Raw genomic sequence first — 9,242 nt, 5'->3', positions numbered from 1 at the left:
AATTAGGTTGGCAGCAGTCGTCAGTCAGTCAGTTGGTCCATCACATTTATTGAGCACTTACTGTATGCAGAGCACTGTACTGAGTGCTTGGGAGAGTACAGTGTTAAAATAAAGACACGTTCCGTTCCCACAATGAGCTTACAGTCCAAAGTGGGGGAAGACAGATTGGAGAAGCAGCATGGCACAGAGGATAGGAGCATTGTCCTGAGAGTCAGATGGTCATGGGTTCTAATCCCGGTTCCACCACTCATCTGCTGTGTGGCCTTGGGCAAGTCACTTACTTCTCCATGCCTCAGTTACTTCATCTGTAAAATGGGGATGAAGACCGTGAGCCCCACGTGGGACAACCTCATTGCCTTGTATCTATCCCAGCACTTAGAACAGTGCTTGACACATAGTAAGCGCTTAACAAATACCAACATTATTATTAATGTTATATTAATATAACTAAATAAAGTTACAGAGGGGAACATAAATGTTGTGGGGCTGGGAGGGGGGAGGTGAACAGAGGGAGCAGGTAGTAGTGAGATCTCACTGGGACTCAACTGGAGAATTAATAAATAAAAGTTAAAATAATAGACTTATACCAGGGGGAGTTGAAGGAGACTGTGGAGATGGGAGGGCAAGTTCATGGTTCTGGAAGAAACCCCCGGGGAGCTGGAGAAGGGGTGGGATTGAAGTTACAACATTTGGAGAGTGTGTGCAGGGAGGACTAGCTTTATGTAGCTCAACTGAAAACTGGTGGTGAATGTATCTTCTGAGATATGTAATTTCTGCTCTGATGGCTCAGGTTTTCAGCGTTTAGGGGATGGAACTTTATGATTTTGGAAGTGATATAGCACATGGTAACTTAGAAGACCAGGTTATGTCCATGCTGGTGTGGATACATAATTTCTGCTCTGGTGGGTCAGGTTTTTAGAGTTTAGGGGATGGAATTTTATGATTTTGGAAGCAATGTAGTCCATGGTAATTTTGAAGACCAGGTTATGTCCATGCTGATGTGTTGGTGTGTTGTGTTGTCTACTAGGAGATCATCAGTCGAATTGAATAGGGTTTGGAAGGAGGTGTTCCAGAGGCCATGTTGGAAGGTGATGGGAAGGGAAGGATGTGCTGGGAATGGGAATGTGGAGGATTACGCCCCATCCGTCCAGACTCCGGATCGCTTACTCTGACCAGTGAGATAGTTGAAAGGAGCTGGTTCTGATGGTGTCTAAGACCCCATTGGAGGAGAAGGTGCTGAGAGACTCTGTGGCTGCCAGCCCTTTCCATCTGGTGAGAATTCAGAAGAGCCAGCATGTCCCTCAGAGTCTAAGTTCATAGTGGGCAGGGAACATGTCTATCAACTCGGTTATATTGTACTCTCCCAAGCCCTTAGTACATTCCTTTGCACAGAGTATGGCTCAATAAATACTACTGATTGTTTGCAGGAGTGGGAGGTAAAGAAGACCCTGCAAAAACATTGAGGTGTTTGGAAAGATGGCATCAATCGGTGACAACTGGGGAAGGCTGGGGCAGTTGGAGGCTGCGCCATTCCTTGGTCCCAAGGGCAGATTCTGTAATTAACATTCTTTTTTTTTTCCTTGGTCCCAAGGGCAGATTCCGTAATTAGCATTCTTTTTTTATGGTATTTGTTAAATGCTTACTATGTGCCAGGAACTATACTAAGTGCTGCGGTGGATACAAGCAAATCAGGTTGGACACAGTTTCTGTTCCATGTGAGCTTTACAGTCTCAATCCCCATTTTACAGATGAGGTAACTGAAGCACAGAAAAATTTAGTGACTTGCCCAAAGTCACCTAACAGACAATTGGCGGAGCAGGATTACAACCCATGGCCTTTGGTGAATTCAGCAACCAACTCTGGTCATCAGGTAACTTAAGCTTACTCAATTTTTTTTATGGTGTTTGTTAAGTGCTTAGTAGGTACCAGGCAATGTACTAAGCAGATACAGGCTAATCAGGATGGACACAGTCCATGCCCCACATGGGGCTCACAGTCTTAATCTCCATTTTACAGATGAGGGAACTGAGGCACAGAGAAGTTGAATGACTCACCCAAGGTCACACAGCAGATGAGTGGTGGATCCAGGATTAGAACCCAGCTCCTGCTGACTCCCAAGTCATCCGTTAGACCACACTGCTTCTCAGAACTCATGTCCTCTTTCCTCTCTATCCTCAAACCTCCTGCCACAACAACAGTGTCGGATACCCCACCCCTCTCCCTGCTCCCTCCTATTAGAGAAGCAGCAAGATCTAATGGAAAGAACATGGGCTCGGAAGTCAGAGGACCAAGGGTCTAATTCATTCATCCATTCATTCATTCATTCAATCATATTTATTGAGCGCTTACTGTGTGCAGAGTACTGTACAAAGTGCTTTGGAAGTACAAGTCGGCAACATATAGAGACGGTCCCTACCCAACAACGGGCTCACAGTCTAGAAGGGGGAGACAGACAACATAACAAAACAAGTAGAGAGGTGTCAAAACCGTCAGAATAAATAGAATTATAGCTACATGCACATCATTGATGAAATAAAACAACAAAACCAAACAAGTAGACAGGTGTCAAAAGCCTCAGAATCAATAGAATTATAGCTGTATGAACATCATTAATACAATAGAGTAGTAAATATGTACAAGTGAAATAAATAAAGTAATAAATACGTACAAATATATACAAGTGCTTTGGAGAGGGGAAGAAGGTAGGGCAGAGGGTGGGGGGGCAATGGGGAGGGGAGGAGGAGAGGAAAAAGGGGGCTCAGTCTGGGAAGGCCTCCTGGAGGAAGTGAGCTCTCAATAGGGATTTGAAGGGAGGAAAAGAGCTAGCTTGGTGGATGTGGGGAGGGAGGGCCTTCCAGGCCAGGGGATGGATGTGGGCCAAGGGTCGACAGTGGGACAGGTGAGAACGAGGCACGGTGAGGAGATTAGCGGCAGGGGAGTGGAGGGTGCGGGCTGGGCTGGAGAAGGAGAGAAGGGAGGTGAGGTAGGAGGGGGCGAGGGGATGGACAGCCTTGAAGCTGAGACTGAGGAGTCTTTGCTTGATTTGCAGGTTGACAGGCAACCACTGGAGATTTTTGAGGAGGGGATTGACATGTTCAGAGTGTTTCTGTACAAAGGTAATCCAGGCAGCAGAGTGAAGTATAGACTGAAGTGGGGAGAGACAGGAGGATGGGAGATCAAGGTAGTGGTTTGGTGGAGAGGAAAGGGCGGATCTTGGCGATGTTATGGAGGTGAGACCGGCAGGTTTTGGTGACCGATTGGTTGTGTGGGGCGAATGAGAGAGTGGATTCAAGGATGACACCAAGGTTGCGGGCTTGTGTGATGAGAAGGATGGCAGTGCCGTCTACAGTGACCTGAAAGTCAGGGAGAGGACAGGGTTTGGGAGGGAAGATAAGGAGCTCAGTTTTGTACATACTGCGTTTTGGATGGCAGGCTACATCCAGGTGGAGATGTCCTGAAGGCAGGAGGAGATACGAGCCTGGAGGGAGGGAGAGAGAGCAGGGGTGGAGATGTAGATTTGGGTGTCATCAGTGTAGAGATGATAGTCGAAGCCATGGGAATGAATGAGTTCCCCATCATGCCTTTGCCACTTTTCTGCTGTATCATTTTGGGCAAGTCACTTCTCAGTGACTCAGTTACCTCATTTGTAGAGTAGGGATTCAGTACCTGTTTTCCCTCTTACTTAGACTGCTAGCCCCATGTAGGACTGGACAGTGCCTGACAGATAGTAGGCAGTTAACAATTGCCACAGCTATATTACTTTTTAATGGTATTTGTTAAGCATTTACTAAATGTCAGACACTGTACTAAGCACTGGGATGACACAAGCTAATCAGGTTGGACACAGTCCATGTCCCACATGGGGCTTACGATCTTAATCCCCATTTTACAGATGAGGTAACTGAAGCTCAGAGAGGTTAAGTGACTTGCCCAAGGTCACACAGCAGGCAGGTGACAGAGCCAGATTTAGAACCCGGGTTCTTCTGACTCCCAAGCCCATGGTTTATCCACTCGGCTTTGCTGTTCCTCATGAGCAAACTCCCCTGTTCCCTTCCCTGACTCCTCAGCCACCCTTTCTTCTCGGCTGATTTATTCATTCATTAATTCAATTGTATTTATTGAGCGCTTACTGTGTGCAGAGCACTGTACTAAGTGCTTGGAAACTACAAGTCGGCAACATATAGAGACGGCCCCTATCCAACAACGGGGCTCACAGTCTAGAAGGGGGAGACGGACAATAAAACAAAACATGTAGGCTGATCTTCTGCTCTACCCCACCTCAGCTACAAATCAGCACCGGACAGATTAGATTTTATAATCTTCAAATACTGATCCCCCTCTAGACTGTAAACTTGGTGTGGGCGGGGGCCATGTCAGCTAACTCTCATGTATTGTACTCTTCCAAGTGCTTAATACAGTGCTCTGCACATAGTAAGTGCTCAATAAATACCATTGATTGATGGATTAATCTCATCAGCTCTGATTTATCCTCCTAAAATACTCTCTTCTGCAGGAAGCCTTCTCGGATTCATTCCCAACACCCTGAGTTCCATCAATCCCCAAACGTGTATTTATACACATCCTTAGCATTAATGTAGATGAGAATATTCAATTATTTATTCAGCTATTTCATCCATATTTGCAATTCTATTTATTTTGTTAATGATGTGCATCTAACTTTATTTCTATTTATTATGACGACACCTGTCCACATGTTTTATTCTGTTGTCTGTCTCCCCCTTCTAGACTGTGAGCCCATTGTTGAGTAGGTACCTTCTCTATATGTTGCCGACTTGTACTTCCTAAGTGCTTAGTACAGTGCTCTGCACATAGTAAGTGCTCAATAAATGCGATTGAATGAATGAATGAATGAATGAATGAATGAATGAATCCAGACATTTGTACTACTTCCTGTTGTGGACTTCTTCCTCCACGGGCTTCCACTATTTGTAAATAATTTCTGCCTCCCTGTCTCCCCTGTTGGATTGTAAGTTCCTTGGATAATAGTAGTTGTGGCATTTGTTAAGTGATTAATATTTGTCAAGCACTCTACTGAACATGGGGGTAGAAACAGGATAATTAATAATAATAATGATGACATTTATTAAGCGCTTACTATGTGCAAAGCACTGTTCTAAGCTCTGGGGAGGTTACAAGGTGATCAGGTTGTCCCATTTGGGGCTCACAGTCTTAATCCCCATTTTACAGATGAGGTAACTGGGGCCCAGAGAAGTAAAGTGATTTGCCCAGAGTCACACAGCTGACAATTGGCGGAGCTGGGATTTGAACCCATGACCTCTAACTCGATAGCCCATGCTCTTTCCAATGAGCCATGGTGCTTCTCTAACATGGGGTAGGAACTCTACTGAACATGGGGATAGAAACAGGATAATTAGAGTACAGTCCCTGTCCCATGTGTGGCTTACAGTCTAAGACATTTTACAGATGACAAAACTGAAGAAATGTGACCAGCCCAAGGTCACACAGTAGGTGGAGCTGGGATTAGAACCCATGTCCTCTGACTCCTGGGCCTGTGTCCGTTCCATAAGGCCATGCTGAGTCTTGCAGGCAATATGTAGTTTTCTTTTCAGTAAGCTCATTGTGGGCAGGGGGTTTGTGTCTGTTATATTGTTGTGTTGTACTCTCTCAAGCCCTTAGTACAGTGCTCTGCACATAGTAAATTCTCAATAGGTACAATTGATGGATTGAGTAGGCGGCTGATAGGACTGGGGCATGGGAGAGATCAGCGTGGTTGACTATCAAGCAAAAACTCCTCACTATTGGCTTCAAAGCTCTCCATCACCTTGTCCATTCTTACCTCACCTCCCTTCTCTCCTTCTACATCTCAGCCCTCACACTCCACTCCTCTGGTACTAACCTTCTCACCGTGCCTCGTTCTTGCCTGTCCCACCATCGACCGCTGGCCCACATCCTACCTCTGGCCCGGAATGCCCTCCCTCCTCAAATCCGCCAACCTATCACACTTCCCCCCTTCATAGCCCTACTGAAAGCTCGCCTCCTCCAGGAGGCCTTCCCAGACTAAGCCTCCTTTTCCTCTGCTCCCTCTTCCCTCCCCTCTCTATCACCCCAACTCGCTTCCTTTGCTCTACTCGCCTCCCTGCCCCACTGAACTTGTGTATATATGTACATATTTACAATTATAATTCCATTTATTTTTATTAATGATGTGTATTGTTGTCTACCAGCAAACTTGGCATGACTGACTCCATCTTGTGCATACCAACAGTAACCCTTTATTTTGTGCAGACCGAAAGCACTCCAGTGTTTCTAAAGTAACATTAACCAAAGTGGCCCCTCTCTGCCTGGAATGTCCCCATCCTGTGTTGACCATTATCTCCTGATAACATCTTGTAAACAGGGATTTTAACACTAACCAAACCATGACAAACAAACGGTTGTACTTTAACTTGGGATCTAGGAATGCCAAGGCCTCACGGATGGCACTACTCTCAGGAATCCTTTGTGTAGCTCGGATTTGAAACCCAATAAAAGAGGAAGAAGCGGCTGGGATTGGGGCTGCTTGTCACTCGTACCTCTCCCGGGAGGTGAACGGGCAGGTAGCCACTTTCCTTCTTTACTGCTCTATCTGAACTCATGTCTCCGAGTCATTTTTCCTATCTGCGTCACCACCTTGGGTACAAGAACCCTGCGGCCGATTTACACCGATTAACCTATTTTGCACCCTACTTGTCGATAACAGTATATATTTATAATTTTATTTATTAACAGTGATGGCCTGTTTACTTGTTATGATGTTTGTCTCCCCCCTTCTAGACTCTGAGCCCACTGTGGGCAGGGATCATCTCTATTTGTTGATGAATTGTACTTCCCAAGTGCTTAGTACAGTGCTCTGCACACAGTAAGTGCTCAATAAATGCGATTGAATGAATGAATGAGTGAATGAAAAGTGGTTTAGGGCAGGAACAAGAGAGGAGATTAGGGATTCATTCATTCAATCGGATTTATTGAGTGCTTACTGTGTGCAGAGCCGAGGTGGGGGTAAGGTGGGCATGGTGGAGTGCAGTGTGTGAGCTCAAGTTGTGTGTAGCCCAGCTGGCCAAAAGCAGGTCATGAGCTGAGGGATTTTGTTACCCCAGGGGCTCCAGACGGATGGGTGCATTTTGCGCTGCATCACGTTAATCAGGTGAAATCCTTCAAAGAGATCTGATCAAGGTCAGTTTCTATCGACTCCCAATTAATTGTCTTCATAGTGTAAATTAAAAAGTTGCCAAATCTTGTGATCAGGGGGCAGCGCCAGGGAAGAGGGAGGCGGGCTTGAAGTCCTGAAGAGGCAATCCAGGCCTCACGCTAAACGTGTCGGGCGTATGGCTCGTGGGCAGCCTCACAGTGAGCTGAAGTGGGGAGGAGGAAGGGTGGGCAAGGAAGAGAATTTAAGAGTGCTTAAATCATGTTCTTCTCCCATTTTCAATTATTTAGGAATTCATTAATATGTAGCCATTCTCCTTTTGATTATGTCTTTTATCTCTCTACTGGATTCCTTCCTCCAGAGCTGCCCCCCAAGCAGAGTCCCTGGCACAGGAGGAGTGGAGCGGCCTTCAGGGACAAGCATCCGTTATCTCCGGAGGTGACCGGGGAGTGGATCGGGCGTAGGGGAGTGGCGGGTGCCAGGCTGTGGTCAGACTGCGTCAGATCACTGGCTAATTTCAATCAGAGGGGCTGCGGCGTCAGGTTCGGTCAGAGTTTCCGTCCCTTTCATTCATTCATTCATTCAATCGTATTTATTGAGTGCTTACTGTGTGTAGAGCACTGTACTAAGCGCTTGGGAAGTACAAATTGGCAACATACAGAGACGGTCCCTACCCAACAATGGGCTCACAGTCTAGAAGGCGGACGACAAAACAAAACATGTGGACAGGTGTCAAGTCATCACTTCATCATCATCATCAATCATATTTATTGAGCGCTTGCTGTGTGCAGAGCACTGTACTAAGCGCTTGGGAAGTACAAGTTGGCAACATATAGAGACAGTCCCTACCCAAGAGTGGGTTCACAGTCTAAAAGGGGGAGACAGAGAACAAAACCAAACATACTAATAAAATGAATAGAATAGATATGTGCAAGTAAAATGAATAGAGTAATAAATATGTACAAACATATATACAGGTGCTGTGGGGAAGGGAAGGAGGTAAGATGGGGGGAAGGAGAGGGGGACGAGGGGGAGAGGAAGGAAGGGGCTCCGTCTTGGAAGGCCTCCTGGAGGAGGTGAGCTCTCAGCAGGGCCTTGAAGGGAGGAAGAGAGCGAGCTTGGCGGATGTGCAGAGGGAGGGCATTCCAGGCCCGGGGGATGACGTGGGCCGGGTGTTGATGGCGGGACAGGCGAGAACGAGGTACGGTGAGGTCCCTTCTACTGGAGGTGGGCAGATTAATAAGATGCCCAAATATGTTCGTAATCAATCCTATTTGTTGAGTACTTACTATGGACTTGACACCTGTTCACATGTTTTGTTTTGTTGTCTGTCTCCCCCTTCTAGACCGTGAGCCCGTTGTTGGGTAGGTACCGTCTCTATATGTTGCCAACTTGTACTTCCCAAGCGCTTAGTACAGTGCTCTGTACACAGTAAACGCTCAATAAATATGAATGATTGAATGAAAAAAGCACTGTAATTAAACACTTGGGAGAGTATAATGCAACAGAGTTGGTAATTAGTTAATTGGAGTATTTGTGAAGCTTTTACTCTGTGAAAGGCACTGTACTAAGCGCTGAAGTGGATACAAGCAAATCAGGTTGGACTCAGTCTCTGTCCCATATGGGGCTCACGGTCTCTATCCCCATTTTACAGATGAGGTAACTGAGGCCCAGAGAAGTGAAGTGACTTGCCCAAGGTCACACAGCAGGCAAGGGGCAGAGCCAGGATTTAGAATACATGACCTTCTGACTCCCAGCCTGTGCTCTATCTACTATGCCGTGCTACTTCCCTGCCCACAGAAGTGATCCAACCAAATGCCTCTTATGCCAATCACATCTGCATGGCATACCCACTACAATATAATAATAATAATAATAATAATAATAACAATAATAATAATAATAATGATAATAATAATGGTATTTGTTAAGTGCTAACTACTTGCCAGGCACTGTAATGAGCACTGGGGTGGATACAAGCAGCACGGCTCAGTGGAAAGAGCACGGGCTTGGGAGTCAGAGGTTATGGGTTCAAATCCCGGCTCCGCCACGTGTCTGCTGTGTGACCTTGGGC

The sequence above is a fragment of the Tachyglossus aculeatus genome, chromosome 5 (genome assembly GCF_015852505.1).
Source record: "Tachyglossus aculeatus isolate mTacAcu1 chromosome 5, mTacAcu1.pri, whole genome shotgun sequence".
Classification (NCBI taxonomy): domain Eukaryota; kingdom Metazoa; phylum Chordata; class Mammalia; order Monotremata; family Tachyglossidae; genus Tachyglossus; species Tachyglossus aculeatus.
This window is presented reverse-complemented; position numbering follows the sequence as displayed.